The following is a 16,116-nucleotide window of genomic DNA, read 5'->3' as shown; positions in this document are numbered from 1 at the left end:
AAAAATTATTATTAAAGATTTGCAACGTGGACACAATGGAATGAACGATGGGAGACTTGGGTTCAATTCACTTTTAGGTTTTGTGGCCTTGGGTAGGCCCCTCACCCTCTCTGAACCCCACGTTCCCCACCTGCAAAACTCAATTGGCCCAGTCAGTACATCAGTAGGTTTCAAATTGTGTTCCGTAGCAGAGTCTTAGCAGTGCTCCCAGCCTGTGTCATGGCCTCTGACCTCAGCCCGCCTGCAGCCCCAGGGCCAGGTGCCGTTTGCACTTCCCCTCTTTACCTGTACGGTACAGTTAGCAGCATCTTCTAAGCATCATGGCAGGGAACAGGTTGGGAAGCAGGGACTGCGGGGTGTTGCGTGGATGGCGCTCGGCCCTGTAGTTAGTCAGCACATGGAGGCTTTTATGCAAAGTTTCAAAGGGCATCCCTTTCTTTAAGATACCACTGCCATCTGCTGGGAAATTGTCCTGTTCGTAACTGAAAATCTGTGACACCAGCAGGCGAATGGTGCAGCTGAAGTTCTTTATGCAGCTCACATTTTGCACCTCTTAGTGGGGCCCTGATGGAGCTCCGGTTCCTCTCTGCCACAGCCTGTTTTTGTTTTTGTTTTTTTGTTTAGTTTTTTGTTTTTTGTTTTAAAATATATTTTATTGATTTTTTAAAGAGAGGAAGGGAGAGGGATAGAGAGTTAGAAACATCGATAAGAGAGAAACATCGATCAGCTGCCTCCTGCACACCCCCTCCTGGGGATGCACCCGCAACCAAGGTACATGCCCTTGACCGGAATCAAACCTGGGACCCTTGAGTCCGCAGGCTGACGCTCTATCCACTGAGCCAAACCGGTTAGGGCTGCCACACTCTGTGCTAGGTGTGTTGGGGTTCTCTGTTAGGCTATGTGTGGAAAAGTTCCTATCCCAAAAATGAAACGTGAAAAGGCAACGGACAACCTGATTCCCAAGGTCTCCGCTACTTGGAATTTGTACCACTCCATAAAGAACACTTCTCCATAGAGAACACTTCTCCATAGAGAACACTTCTCCATAGAGAACACGTCTGCTATTTGAGTGTTCTGCCTCTGGACCTGTTGAACAACGTCTTGCACATGTCATTCAATGCTTGGTATTCCTAATGGGTTCTTGATGGAAAACCAAGAAGAGGGCATTTGGGAGGCCAGGTTTTTGATACTCCCTGATGGTGTCACCTTCAGGGATAGTGACTGCCAATAGATGCAACTCCTGATGGGTAGTAGCATCAGATTCCTTAGAGTAGAATACTGGAGGACTGCATTCTGTTGTTAAATTCAAGTACTCACTTGCCTGCTTGCTTCCTTGCAGGCTTGACCTCATTTCTCAGGCAGAGTGCCCATATTGTTGGTATGGCATTGTCCTACATTATTTTATTTTATTTTCTCCCCTGTCCTACATCATTTTAAAGCAAATGTGATGATGAACTGAAAATTCAAAACCCTACACATCCCTTGAATAGAGGAATGGAGTTCTGGGGCTTTTCACCCAGGCACTGAGAGCTTCCCCCCACTTCTCAAGCTTCCTCTGAAGATAGCAGTGACATAATGAAGTTTGGATGTCTTCTATCTCAGTGCTGGGACACCCCAAAGAGCCCCAGAGCTTCACACAGGTGCCTTATCGGGCCTGTAAATTCATCCCCTTTTGTCTGTTCCACCTAGTGAATTTCTGATACTGATTTCCTGTGGACCTACAGAAAGCAGACGAGAGCTGTAGTCTCAGGCCGTGTGATGAATTTACAAAAACACCAGTTTTAAAGGAATTTATCCCCTAGGTTACAGCCAGGCTTTCCTTCTAAAAAAGTAATTACTTTATACAGATGACGTATTCAAGAAGCATTTTTTTCTTAGCGCCTTCAGGACAATTACACTAAATGTACTCTGTGATTCTGGACCAGAAAAATACCTCCTTGTGTGTTTGTCCTATAAAGGACATTGGGACAATAGCAAAACTTGAATAAGGTCTATACATGTTAGGTAATATTATGTCAACATTAATTTCCTGACTTCTATTATTGTGCTCTGCTTATAAAAATGTTTTTGTTCTTCAGAAATAAACATGAAGTACTTGAGGTAAATGGGCATGATATCTGCAACTTACTCTCAAATCATTTCGGACAGGAGGTGAAGAAGTGCCTAGGGGTGTGTGTGTGTGTGTGTGTGTGTGTGTGTGTGTGTGTGTGTGTGTACACGTAAGTATATAATGCATCGAATAATAAAGGACGTGGTCAAATGTTAACAAATTGGGGAATCTGCGTGTAGGGTATGAGATTTCATGTTATTCTGTAACTTTTCTGTAAATGTGAAATTATTTCAAAGTTTAAAGAGAATCTTCCCCCACCCCGCCAAAACAAACAAAAAGCAGGCTTACAGTCTAATGAGGTGACAAAGTCCAGCTCTAGAATCCAGTGAAGGTTACCTCGAAGCTATCATCACCCCGTGGAGCGTTGACTGCAAACAGGTTTTACAAGGTGCTTCCTACTGAAAGTGAAGTAGTGACTTGGAGAATGGAATGTTAATTCAGTGGAGACTGATTTATGGACTTTGAGGGCTCGATGGTTTGAGCTAAAAGTGATGGGAGCTCAGAAGACAGATCCGTTTCACTTAGAGCAGCTTTTCCCAGAGAATTTTTCTGCAGGATCCTAAAAACAAGTTCAGTGATCAAAGAAGATTGGGAACTATGTTCTGTGTTCAAGGTCAACGAGGTGAAGTAATAGATGAAATAAGAAGCCCTAACCGGTTTGGCTCAGTGGATAGAGCATTGGCCTGCGGACTGAAGGGTCCCAGGTTTGATTCTGGTCAAGAGCATGTACCTTGGTTGCGGGCACATCCCCAGTAGGAGGTGTGCAGGAGGCAGCTGATAGATGTTTCTGTCTCATCTATGTTTCTAACTCTCTGCCTCTCCCTTCCTCTCTGTAAAAAAATCAATAAAATATATTTTAAAAATAGATGAAATAAGGGCAGTGTTGATAATTGTTGAAGGTGGTGATGGGCATATGGAGGTTCATTGTACTATTGTTACAAATCTTCCATAATAAAATGTTTTCCTTCTAAATCAAAGGAAAAAATACTTTTTTCTTGCAAGATTTTTTGGTGTCATAACTGTTGCTTTGAATTGCTAACCACCAAGAGTTGGAAGAGTTACTGAACATGAAACTCCTGTTCCCATAGCTTCTCTTAGGCCCAGTATTTCTGGGAATACACTTTTTGAACTGCTTTACTTGGAGGTTATGGTGGGCGAGAAAGCACCTTGAAGAGAGTATTTGATTCAGATACTTAAATATATTTAAAAAAATTTAAAAGAGCAAAAAAGTCCAAAAATCCCTTTATTCTAGGTACCCTCTATGAACATCTCCCTGCACATACACAAATACACAGATATACGAATACAGCTTTTAAGTCAACCCAGTTCCCATGTTGTTCTATCACCTGCTATCTTTCAGTGGTATCTCAAATAGTTTTCAAGTCAATCAGTATGAACCGTAATCACCAATATAGTCTTGAACTTAAGAATCAGAATGAACCATTTTTCAGTTGGTGACCAGTTGCTTCTAATTTTTTATAATTATTAACATTCATATATATATATATATATATATATATATATATATATATATATATATATTTGTAAATCCTCACCCAAAGATATTTTTCCATTGATTTTTAAAAAATTTTTTTCAGAGTGGAAGGGAGGGAGGGAAGGGGAGGAGAGAGACATTGATTGGTTGCCTCCCACCCAGGTAACATGCCCTTAACAGGCCTTTGGTCCACGGGCTGATGCTCTAACCACTTAGAAACACTGGCCAGGTGAATAAGTACCTAGGCATATGTGTGTGTATGTGTGTAATTGATTCAGAGAGGAAAGGAGAGGGAGAGAGAGAGAATCATTGATTGGCACCTCCTGCATGCCCCATACTGGGGATCGAGCCTGCAACCCAGGCATGTGCCCTGACCAGGAATTGAACTATGACCTCCTTGTTCATAGGTCGATGCTCAACCACTGAGCCATGCCGGGCCGGGCCAGTCACTGATTTGAAGCTCTGTGCTGTTCCTTGCCAGCCCAGATTGTCATCTGGGAGGAAGTGCAGTTCACTTGCCAGTAGGACTCCCTTGTTGGGACCAAAAATAGTGGGAGTACTGGTGCTTGGGGTATCTGTGTGTATGTTTGTGTGCATATGTGTGTGTGTGTGTGAGAGAGAGAGAGAGAGAGAGAGAGAGAGAGAGAGAGAGAGAGAGAGAGAGGAGAGAGAGAGAGAGAGAGACTTGAGACTTGACTTTCCCAGGGAGGTGGGCAAGTAACTTTCCATGGCCAGACATGTGAAAAAATCATCATGTTTAGCGTATTTCCCGATGGTTGACCACTTGAGCAACTTGAAAAGGTAGAAAAGGTGGTATTGGGACTACAGAGATGCCTAAGCTTAGGGCACATGTCAACTCTTCAGGGAACAGCTGAAATAGAAAAAGGAGCTTAAAATTCAGTCCTACTCCCTACTTTTCAGGAGGCCAGGAACTCTGTGCCTAAGGAGTTGATTGGTTAAGCTGCTACTGTCCTGTGGTTTGTTTTTTTTCTGAATGAGTGTCTCTCAGACAACAAAGAGTGCCATTATCTGCTCTGTCATCTCCCTCCTCCCACACCTAGCAGTGTTAGGCATCTGGTGAAATTGGTGGGAGGTGGGGTAGGCAGACAATAGAACACCTGAAGAAAGGTTTCTTTAAAATGGCTTAGGTCAGTGCCAAATGCTGAATGGGGTGGGTGGGTGAGTGGGAGGTAGAGAGATAATGTTTTGGGCCAGGTCTCAGATCAAAGGATCAATTAATCAGATTTTAGTTTCTGTATCAATACAGTACCTCTCTCTAAGGCCTCCAGTCTGTTTTGCAGCTGGCAAAAACAGGAAACCCTCCATTTCACTATGTGGCCAGAATGGTTTTTAAAAAAAATCCTCCTGCCCTGGCCCATTGGCTAAGTGGTTAGAGCGTCAGCCCTAGCACCAAAGGGTCTTGGGTTCGATTCCTGATCAAGGGCACAGCACGTATCTGGGTTTCGGGGGCTCATACGCAGGCAACCAACTGATGTGTCTCTTACACTGATGTTCCTCTCTCCTTCTCTCCCTCCCTTCCATTCTCTCTGAAAAAGCAATGGAAAAAATATCCTCGGGTGAGGATTAACAAAAAGAAAAAAAAGAAAAAGAAAAACCCTTTTATAGCTTCTGCCCATGGCCTTGAGACCTGTTCTTTTGCTGGAACAGGTCTTGGAAGTTTTGGAGAGCTGTGATCGTTAGCCATTTTGCACTCGGAGCTGAGTGTTTTTTTGCGGCTACCCGCGGAAGAAGAGGCTGTGAATGCCATCAGCTGCTCCCAGAAACGCACAGCCACGGAGGAGTGACTAGGTCCTGTTTTCTCCATAGAAGATTGCAGGAAATGCCTCCTGGTTCCTACGTTTTTCTTACGTTTTTCCTCCAGATTCTGTAAAGCTGCTGCTTGGGTGTGGTCCCTCCTTTCCTCTCCTCTCCGCTCAGATGGAGTATGGGAAGAGGATTTTTCCTCACTATCACGGCTACAGCCAGGGCTGCTTAGAAACCAGACTGCAGATCCCAGGCACAGGGGAAGAAGCCGGACTGCAGAGGACCAGGGAGCTCGGGCCGGGCCTGAGCCCAAGTTCTGGTGCTGGGCCCAGTGCCTTTATATTTATGTAACGAGGAGGGCTGCTTGGTAACTGGGAGGCTGAGGCCTTCCTGAGCTGCAGAGCTCCTGGTCTGCTTGACTGCACAGGAATGAGACGCTACTCCCAATGGCTGCGGTCCAGCTGTCACCCAGTGGGGGTGGGGAAAGGGCGTCCTAACCCAGGGCTCAGGCTAGAGGTTAGAGCCTGGCCCTCCAACTGCCAAGACTGTAAAGAACAGAAATTCCAGAAGTCCTCTTATTTTTCTTGTTTCCACACCCCAGCATCCACCATCACAATGCCCCCCTTTCCTATGGGAAGGCAGTATATAACGCAGACTGTGTAAGAGAAGGTTCTGCCTCTTGATTCAAATCAGCTTTTCCTCTTGCTAGCTGCCTGACCTACCTACCGGACCGGGTGAGACACCTAGCTTCCATGTCAGCGTGCTCATTTGCAAAATGGTGGAAACAATACCGATCTCATAAAATTACTGCAAAGATTTAAAGAAAGTAAGGTGACACATGCAATGCTTAGCATAGTGTCGGTTCATGAGAAAAATTCAATTAATTGTGGCAGGAAGAACCTGAATGCCTTGTTTAGAAAATAACGACTAAATGCATCCTATTCTCCTGGTGACCCGTGAGAAAGCTTTTTATGTGAGAATATAATAAATTATTAACTCTCCAAATCCTGAATGACACTTTAATTCCAAATGAGTCGACTTTATGTTTTATTGTCGGATTTGGCCTTTTCTTACCGCCTCCTCAAACCCGGAGCCCGCCTAAACCATCCTCCGTCTCTGACCCCAAACCCCAGACCCCAGCAGCATAGGTTGACTCGAGTCCGCGGCTCCAGACGTGGCCCGGGAAAGTGGGCAAGAGGAAGAGAAGCTCACGGTGACCTCATCCTCCGGGGCTGGGCGTTTTTCCGGCCGGGGCGCAGCATCCCCAGCCAGACTGCGGCGATCGCCCCTGCCCCGCCCTTCGCTGCAGTCCTGGAAGGGCTCCCAGGGGCGGAGGGTGGAGGGTGGGGTGCAGAGAATCTCTGCAGGGCGGGGACGGGCGGGATTGGAGGATCCAAGCTGCGGGCACGGCGGGCGGTTGGAGCCTCTCGGGCAGCCGGGGCGGAAGCAGCGGCTCTATTGCACCACCGACCCCCTCCCCTGGCGGGCCTCCTCCTCCCCCATAGTCCGTTGCACGCCCGCAATCGACTTTTCCCCTGCACCGCCGCTTCGGCTCCTTCCGGGAGCACTCGGCCCTTTCCGTCGAGCGATCGGAAGGCGAGCCGGCGGGAGCCCCGCCCCCTCGGCTCCGGCGGCGCTCGCCCCCGCCCCTCGCGCTCGCGCCCGCCCGCGGCCGGAACGCGCGTGGCCGCCTATAAAAGAGGCGGGGCGCGCGCGCCGCCGCCACTCTCCGCTGCGGAGCGAACGGCGAGGAGCGGAGGCCCCGGAGGCGCGTCGGTCTCTCAGCAACCCCCACCCCCCAGCCCCACGCACTCGCTGCCCTCACCCGCAGGAGCCGGTGAGAAGGGGAGAGGGGGAGCCCGGGCGGCGGCGGGGCCGAGGGCAGCCGACCCCTGGACGGGGAGCCGGGTCGCCCCCGGGGAGGGGCGGGGCCCGCGCGCGGACAGGTGAGCCGGCCTTGCCGCTCCCTCCGTCGGGCGGGGAGCCGGACGAGCCGGTCGCGACCGGCTTGCGGCGCGTGGGCTGCGGAGGAGCCGCCCGGCCGAGCCTGGGCGCCGGCGGTTGGAATGTCATTGACTGGGCGGAGGGGGTGGCGAGGCCGCGAGTCCCTCCCCGCCCCCCGCCCCAGCCCGGCCGCCGCCCCGCCCTGCCCTGCCCCATCCGGTTGCGGCAGGTGGGGCGGGGGCTCCCGGGTCGGGTGGTCACCGTTCCCCTTCCTGCGGGCGCTTCCCCCCCGCCCGCGCCCCTTCCCGCGGCGGGGACCGACCGCGGCGGCTCCTTTTCCCGAACCCCCACGAGCAGTGCCGGCCGCCCGGTGACGGAGGGAGCCGAGAGCTTCAGGTGGAGGCTCTTGGATGTTCATTTCATCCTGTTCGGCAGTTCTCGGCCTTCCGGACGCAGGAGGGTTCGAGGCTGGCCATCTCCTTTTCTTCCTTTGCAATAAACACTTCTTTTCGACCCAGTTGTGATTTGCCTGTAAATAACAGCTGCGGCTCTTGCTTTGTGCGAGACCAAATCAGCTAATTTCATAGCCTTAGAGTTTTGTTTTGTTTTTCCCCGAGACCGGGTTTTTCCCGTATATTATTTGTCAAAAATTCTACCAGCCATGCCGGTGTTGAATGATGGAGCAGCCTTTTGTTTGAAAGCCGTCCCTGAATTTGATTAGATGTTTCCCAAAGAAAACTGCCTTTTAAAGTCTCTCTGATGTGCTGGGTACAAACGCATTTTAAATAAAGGGCTTGTTCAGGTGAAGGGTGGAATGTGTTTTAAATGAAAAGCCTGAATAGAAAAGAAAAGCTGGGTGGGGATGATGCTTGAACCGCTGCAATACCTTCTTGCATCGCTTTTATATAATACATCCTGAAATCTGGAGGACCTTTGTTCTGTCTTCATCGTGGTATTTTAGGAAAACTTACCAACCATCATGGCTGTTAGGGAAGAACAGAAGAGAGACCTTAAGAAGTATTTTCATAACGTGTTGAGAAATTGCGTCGTCATAGCGATTGTACTTGGCTAAAACAGAATATATCAAAGATGGAAGGGTGGGGGTGTCTTGCAGCCAGGAAACAAAATCTTAAGAATAGCAGTGGGAGCACTCAGCTGCATGCAGCCACTGAGCCAAGGTTCCAGCTCTGCAAACCAGTCATACATTTTCCCTTTTGTTGCAGCTAATGTCTTACATTTTTGAAAGGTCACATTGAAGTCAAAGTTTAAAAAATGGGCTGCAGTGAGAGCCTCTGTGCCGGAAATTAACAATAAGCCCTTTTTAGTAACTGGGCCAATGATTACTCAAAGGACCTTCAAAGTGTGTTAGCTGTCATCCAGGGACCTGGATGGAGATAGGAGGCTGGAAAGGAGGAATTAACTGCTCTGTGCTGGACAGGTGTGAAGCAGTGCTTCGGTTAGCCATCAGCTGAGGAGCATTCTCTGATTTAGGTCTGTGGCAGTGTGATTTGTAGTAATCTAATAATTGGAGAAATCTGAACTGTCATTGGCTCTAATATGAGCTCATCAAGCAATCTGATGAACAGGTTTATTGAGGTGGTTTTCTCTCCTTTTCCTTACCTGCCTTCCTCCCAAAGGGAGAGGCCCACTGCGGATCAGGAATAGTCCACAGTGCTGTGCTGTGCTGTCCGTCGTTGCTGAACCTGCACTTAAGGCCGGCCTGTAATCCGTCCTCTGTGGGCCGATGGAGGACTCCACGGGTGATGCAGTGGGCGCTGCTGCAGCTTCTCAGCTGGGCCTATCAGCTGTGGTGGGAGTAGGTAGAATGCAGCACCCTGGTAGCAAGTGCTGACCAGGAATGTAGGAGGGACACGCATAGCTGATCACTTGGAGCCAGTGGACTAGAGCAACTGTTCTTTTTGTTGTTGTTAATCCTCACCCAAGGATATTTTTCCATTGATTTTTTTAGGGAGAGTGGAAGAGAGAGGGACAGAGAGGGAAACATCGATGTGAGAGAAACACGTCGATTGGTTGCCCCCCTGCACGAGCCTGGGCCGAGGAGGGCCAGGGAGGAGCCTGCAACCAAGGTACGTGCCCTTGACTGGAATCGAACCTGGGGTCCTTTGGTCCGAAGGCTGACACTCTATCCACTGAGCCAAACCGATAGGGCTAGAGCAACTGTTCTTGCACCTCCCTTCCACCTTTTTTGCATATTCCTCTTGTACTTGTTTTCTTTCTTTTTTTAAATTTTTATTTATTTATAAAATATATTTTATTGATTTACCTACAGAGAGGAAGGGAGAGGGATAGAGAGTTAGAAACATCCATGAGAGAGAAACATCGATCAGCTGCCTCCTGCACACCCCCTCCTGGGGATGCACCCGCAACCAAGGTACATGCCCCCGACCGGAATCCTGAGTCCGCAGGCTGATGCTCTATCCACTGAGCCAAACCAGTCAGGGCTCTTTTTTTTTTTTTTTAAAGGTTATTTTCTTTTTTTATATATGTTTTTATTGATTTCAAAGAGGAAGGGAGAGAGAGATAAACATCAATGATGAGAATCATTGATTGGCTGCTTCCTGCACGCCCCCTACTGGGGATCAAGCCTGAAACCCGGGCTTGTGCCCTTGACTGGAATCGAACCTGGAACCCTTGAGTCCACAGGCCAACGCTCTATCCACTGAGCCAAACCGGCGAGGGCTTGTACTTGTTTTCAACAGGAAATAGTATTTTGCAGAGGAAGTGGACCAGTAAATTAGGCCCAAGTCAGATCTTTGCAGCTTGAGTTCTTTCTTGTTTCTGATGATGTCATGAAATTATGCTATTTTGTTATTGAATGGAAGGGGATTTAGGAATCATCTAGTCCTAGGAGTCTCAATTCATCGGAACTTTTAGTGTTAAACAGTATATTCAATATTATTACTTTATTTGAAAAGGGGGGAAACTGAGGCCCGAAAGGGGTTATGATGTAGGCACGGCAGCACGTTTAGATAGATAGGAACTGCTAAGACCAGATAACTTTGGTTCTCTTTCCACATGTTAAATCCCTGGTGGGATTTAGAAGGTACTGGAAAAAATATCTGAAATTTGATTTTAACCTGCATTCATATGTTTTTAAGGATCTGTTTTCTTTAGTTTGAAATGATTTTGTTCCGTTTGCCCTTAGAAGCTTGTTATCTTGCTCTTCCCCCGCCCTTTTTAGACTCCACATTCCTCCATCATGTTGTCATCGTTTCGTAAGCGCAGAGTCCAGGTATTTGACCAGCATGCAGGAAATGCGTTGCCTTTTCCGTTTGCCTGATTTGCAGTGAAGACACTTTTGTGTCGGAGCAGTTGAATGATCCAGAGAGTGGGGGAAACTCTGCTTGCATGAGTTTTCTGTTAAGGTTTCTGTTAGGGGTTTTGTTTTGTTTTTTGGGGGTGTTATATAAACAAGTCTTAGTAAATTTATTGTAAAATTTCCAGAGCCTCCTGTTTTTTTACCTTCCTCTCTTTAAGGCATGAAGATATGATTTCTTATACTAGAGTTTGCATGTAGTGTTTGCTGGTTTGTTTGTTTTTTTGATGGTTACTTGGTTCTTAAGAACCAAGGGGCGAAACAGATTATCTTAGATATTTGCAAAAAATAACCTGACAACATGTAGTAAAAATAATATTTTTACATTTGGTAAATATTGTAAACTTGGGTTTGTTTCCTGTTCCCATTGGCTTTTCTTTTTTTTTTAAATTTTTTATTGATTTCAGAAAGGAAGGAAGAGGGAGAGAGAGATGGAAACATCAGTGATGAGAGAGAATCATTGATTGGCTGTCTCCTGCACGCCTCCTAGTGGGGATCGAGCCTGAAACTCAGGCATGTGCCCTTGACTGGAATTGAACCTGGGACCCTTCAGTCCCCAGTCTGACGCTCTATCCACTCAGCAAAACTGGCTAGGGCCCATTGACTTATTTCTTCTGCCACAATCCTTGTAATGAAATGGAGCTTGCATTTTCTTTTTTTAAAAAAGCTCACTATATATCTGTTGTGTTTGTGTATAGTTTTTGAGTGTTTGCTAAATTGGACCTTTTTCAAAGAGAAAAATGCTTAAATTAATGTCTTGATGTCCCATAAGGAAAAATATAAATTTTGTGAGTGTCTAGTGATTATGGGCAAGCCTTTTTATAAATCAGACTGGTTGATTATTTAAACGAGGTTTATAAAAATGGGCCACGTTATAAATTCCTCCTGTTTTGAATCTCAGTAACAATATTTTGCTCTTAAGTACCTCTCATCTGAATTGTACAGATTAACAGGTAAGTAGCAACAAGGTAGTATTTGAGGGGCATGCAAAAGTAAGTTTTCGCAACCTTGCTCTGCGTTTCTGGGTTTTGATGCAATGCAGTATGAAACTTGCTTTCTTAAAGCTAAAGTCCCTGCTCACCTCTGCGGAATCTGGCTAATGAGTTTAAATGAATTAATCAACTTGAAGGCTGACATGCTGGTCCACAATCCGATGAAATGTGGTTTAAACAAAGATTTTTTTTTCATGGTTAAAACTCTTAATTTATGTAACATTTACCTCTTTCTCTGCTTACCATCAGATCTGCCACTAAAATCGGCAGCTGAGCTGGTTTTTTTGGCTAATTCATTTGATCTGAGAATCGATTGGTATAAAATTGTTATGGGTGCTAACCAGTTCTTTGGCGGTTTGTTCTGGGGTAGCCCTTCCTTCCACCTCCATGGATATCAAGTTCTCTTGCTCTGGAAATGTAAAATTTGATAATAAGCTGGCTTTGTAAGCCATAGGAAAAGGGCATTGTTAGTTCTGCACCTTTGAGCTCTAAGCAACAAAAACAAAGCTGATGAATGGTTTCTGTGACCTTTTGCTTTGGGGAATGTTTTGAATTTTTCCACGGAGCCAAATGATCTCTTAATCCTGTTAGTTCCTAAAATTGCTTTCCTTGCAAAACCATGTATCTCGTGTCCTGCCTGCAGTCGGAATTCATTTTGTAGTGTTCCAGAGGCCTCTTACATCCGCACATGGAGCCTGTTGAAATGTCGGCAGTCCCAACACTGTTTTAAAGAGTCACTCCTTTCCTCATCACTATAATTTTATGCTCTTCTGAGGGTCCATAGAGAAACTGGCAGCTGAGTCCTCCCACTCTCCCAGATCGGGTGAGGGTGTCCTACACCACTCACTGCAGGTGCCAAGTGTGCAGAGGCCAAAGCATTTGGCCTTTGGTTTGAAATTTTTTGTATCTGCAATCTTTTTTGTTGCTTAATACAGTGTTCGTCCCACCCACTGCTTCTCCCCACCCTCCAAAGACTGATACATCCCCTGGCACAGTGGGGCATATAGCTTCTGCACATTAGGTTAAAGAGGTTAAAAATTCCCTAAGCACCAAAAACTGTCTCAAGTAGTGTCTCTTGGCATTTGTCAAAAAGACAAAGGTATTAATTAATGGCTAGCCTCTTTAGTAGAACTCCATTTTTCAGTTGGCAATGTGTATAAATTTGTTTGCTATGAGGAGCCGTTCTTAGGCATGTTATATCTTTGGATTAAACTAGAACATCCTAGCCCAGACTCATGTCATTAGACCCCTCTGTTCCCAGAGATCTAGCAGTTTTGTAAGAACGCTGACAGGTTTTTTTTTATTGATCACAATAGAGGACATGGTTGTCATTCCTGTTTTATCCCCTGAGATCAATTCACATGACTTGCTGAATGATGCAGCCAGCTTTTTGACTGCTGCATTGCAGCATTGATAACTAGCCTCCATTTTCAGCCTTGCCTAACAATATATACAAAAACATGACCTTTTCTTCGGTTACCTTAAATGGGAAGCTGTCCTTAAACATACAGAGACTACACCCAGCACCTCATTTCCCCTCCCTTGTTCTCCGTGTACATGGACTTGATGGGCAGAATCAAAGCTGATCTGCTGTTTTGAGATAAGCAGTCAGTTGACTGCAGTCCGAGGAAGTGGCCTCCTCTGCGGGTTTTTACAGTCAGTGGACTAGGTAGATAGGCTGGTATGGTTGCAGATTGTTCTTTAATGGCACTTTTCCCAAAGTCTTCCATTCTAGCTCCTTAGAGGCGCAGAGGCGTTAATCCCATTAAGGCTGGGAACAGCCTGAAACATGCTCTGTGGAGTCGGCCTTATCGGTCAGCTGCATATTTCGGGGCAGGGTGGCGTTCTTGAGCAGCCTGCAGCTGCACTCAGTCATGGAGGGAATGTGGTGCACGCAGGCAGAGCCCAGGAATTCCACTCTCACATAGTCTTGGGTGAGAGGTTATATAGCCTCTTTGGTGGCAATAATTTCTTGATGATATGAAAATTTTCCTGTGTTTAAGATAGTTTATAGCAATATCCTTTTAGAAGTAAAAAGAAACACGGAACTTGGATAGATAAACTAGAGACAGCTCCCTAACAGGTTAAGGGTGGGGGGAATTCCCATTAACCTGTAGTCAGAGGCTCCTGTGATCACACAAATGCCATTTGGAATGCCGGCAGCAGTGGGAGAGCAGTGATGACTTTGAGATGCCCAGCTCCCCAGGGAGGGCCAGTGTGGCTTGGCAGAGCTCCCACCTCCCACATCAGCTGATCTGCTGCAGGAAAGAAAAGTCCATTATTGCCTGACCAGAGCACTTGCTATGGAATTGACTCGTTCTACTTCACTGGGGTGACAAAGAGGGCCTTTTAGGTTGGTTAATTTCAACAGGGCCTCCTTGGACTGTCTCCCTGGATTGGTAGGGCCAAATCAGCAAGCTGGACCCAAGCAGGGGGACTGCTCAGGTGGAACCTGTGCAGGGTTATGTTGGGGTTCTTTTATTCATCAAAAAATCCCCACTGTGATTTCTTGGAAATTTCTGTAGCAGCTACAGGACTTTAGAGATGCAGTGAATCATGCGATGTGAGGAGGCCCCATAGACATTAATCTGAAGACGTAGACCCCAGGAAGGAGCTCAAGTGCAGTGTGGTTATTGTCTCAGACGTAACTGTGCCTCTCTTGGAAGTTGCTTTACAAGAAAATCTGTAAGCAAGCAAATCACACACAATTTCCTGTTGTTTTCCCATCTTAACTTCTGAGGGATAAGAACAAGGAAAGTGTAGAAATTATTGTTTATTTATTTATTTTTTGTTTGCTTGCTTTTAATTAGTTTCAGAGAGAGAAACATCAATGTGAGAGAGAAACATTGATTGGGAATTGTTTACTGACTTAGGGAGACTGTCTTTTAAAAAGACCCACAAACACACAAAAAACTAAGCCTGGACTGTGTGGCTTAGTTCGTTGAGTATCCCATGCACCAGGAGGGTGCCGGTTCTATTCCTAGTTGGGGCACATGCCCAGGTTGCTGGCTCAATCCTCAGTAGGGGGTCTGAATGGATATTTCTATATAACCCTTTCCCTTCTCTCTCTAAAAAAAAATAAAAACATTTTAAAAAGGAATAGAAAATGTTTTTTCAGGCACAGCTATCTATTGATGATATGAAACTTGCCTTCCTGAGCTTTATTTCCCTGGGGTCCCACCTACCAGAGGGAAAAGAGCAGCTAGCTTCTCAGAATAAACTGCATGTGGTCGGTCCGGGGTTAGTGACCTAGACCTGCTCCTCAGTGCCGCCTGGTTGTGTAGCTCCAGTCAGCACAGTCTTCGTTTGCAGTTCTTGTCAGGAATCTAGCTTCTTCCTGGATACATTTCCAGTTTGGCCGTATGGAAAATGAAACTTGGTTAGACTATTGAGCTCTCTCCTCACTCTTTACAAATGAATTGGGGGCTGTGCACGTTCTTGATCATTCTTCAACAAACGTTTCTTAATGATCTTCGCGTGCTGGAAATCGGGATACAAAGACCAGATCTTGCCGTCTAATTACACAGTGGGAAGTATAGACAGGCGCTTTGTAACCTACAGAAAAGGGGGATTGCATCTGAGGAGGGGGAAGGGGCAGTATCCCGCAGCGCAGTCGCTTCAGCTGGGTGATGAGATCTAAGTAGGAGTTTCCCAGGCACAGAAGGGGCAGAGACATGCTAGGCAAAGGGAGCCTGTGCAGGTGGCTGGGAGTCTCTAAAGAGGATCATGTGTTCGGGAGGAGAAACAATATTTCTACGTGCCAAGAGGATGGGGGCCTGGCTGAGAGATACAGTCAGGAATGCTGGGCCAGATCGAAAGCCTCAAAGGGGTGGATTCTTCCTGTCTCAGAAGGAAGCCATGAAGGTTTTAAGGCCTGGGTGTGCCATGGCAAAGAATAGGTTTCTTTTTATAGTAAAATAAATAAGTCGGACTTTGTGGGAGAAAAACAATACAACAAAAATAACTGGTTAATACCTGGAGAATCGTTTAGAGGAACGGTGACCGGCTGACGTCACCTGGTGGCCTCTTTCCTAGCCGGGCAGTCTTCACAGAACGGTGGTCCTCGGAGTTGATCGGTGCAGGCCTCTGGGAGCTGCTTTAATCCCTGAAGAGCTGGAAACGTGGGCCTTGCCCAGATCTCACCAGTCTTGTTTACCTCCTGCTGGATGTGGGGGTGGGGGCACTCTCACCGACCTCCATGCCTAATCCTTAGCCTGCTTCTCCTTTCCCAGTAGCTGGCCAGGCCCGTCAGGAAGAGCTCTCCAGTGTTTCCCTGGTAACAAGTTTTAGAGCTTGTATAAATAAATTATACAGTGAGAGCTGGAGAGACCATTAAGGCTTTCTTTACCAGATCTCAGAATCTTCTCTGTAGAGTATAATTTTAAAATTGGAAAGGTCTTGGGACCATCTCATTTTCACCTGCCATTTTTAGTCATTCTAGGAAATTGAGGCATACAGAGGGAAGGTGGACAGT

At 46.5% G+C, this 16,116-nt stretch overlaps 1 protein-coding gene across 5 annotated transcripts in view; it reads left to right on the top strand.

Moving 5' to 3' along the window:
* The first annotated feature begins 7,046 nt into the window (after positions 1–7,046).
* SPTAN1 (spectrin alpha, non-erythrocytic 1) overlaps positions 7,047–16,116 on the top strand; it is a 59,573-nt gene continuing 50,503 nt past the window's right edge. For all 5 annotated transcript variants that reach the window (XM_079791252.1, XM_079791251.1, XM_079791250.1 and 2 more), the window contains exon 1: positions 7,047–7,206. The gene's annotated coding sequence lies outside the window, so the exon portion shown is untranslated. The remainder of the gene's footprint in view (positions 7,207–16,116) is intronic.

This window comes from Cnephaeus nilssonii (genome assembly GCF_951640355.1).
Source record: "Cnephaeus nilssonii genome assembly, chromosome: 14".
In the NCBI taxonomy this organism is placed as follows: Eukaryota; Metazoa; Chordata; class Mammalia; order Chiroptera; family Vespertilionidae; genus Cnephaeus; species Cnephaeus nilssonii.
Note: the sequence above shows the minus strand (reverse complement) of the source record. Positions and strands in the feature narration are given on the sequence as shown.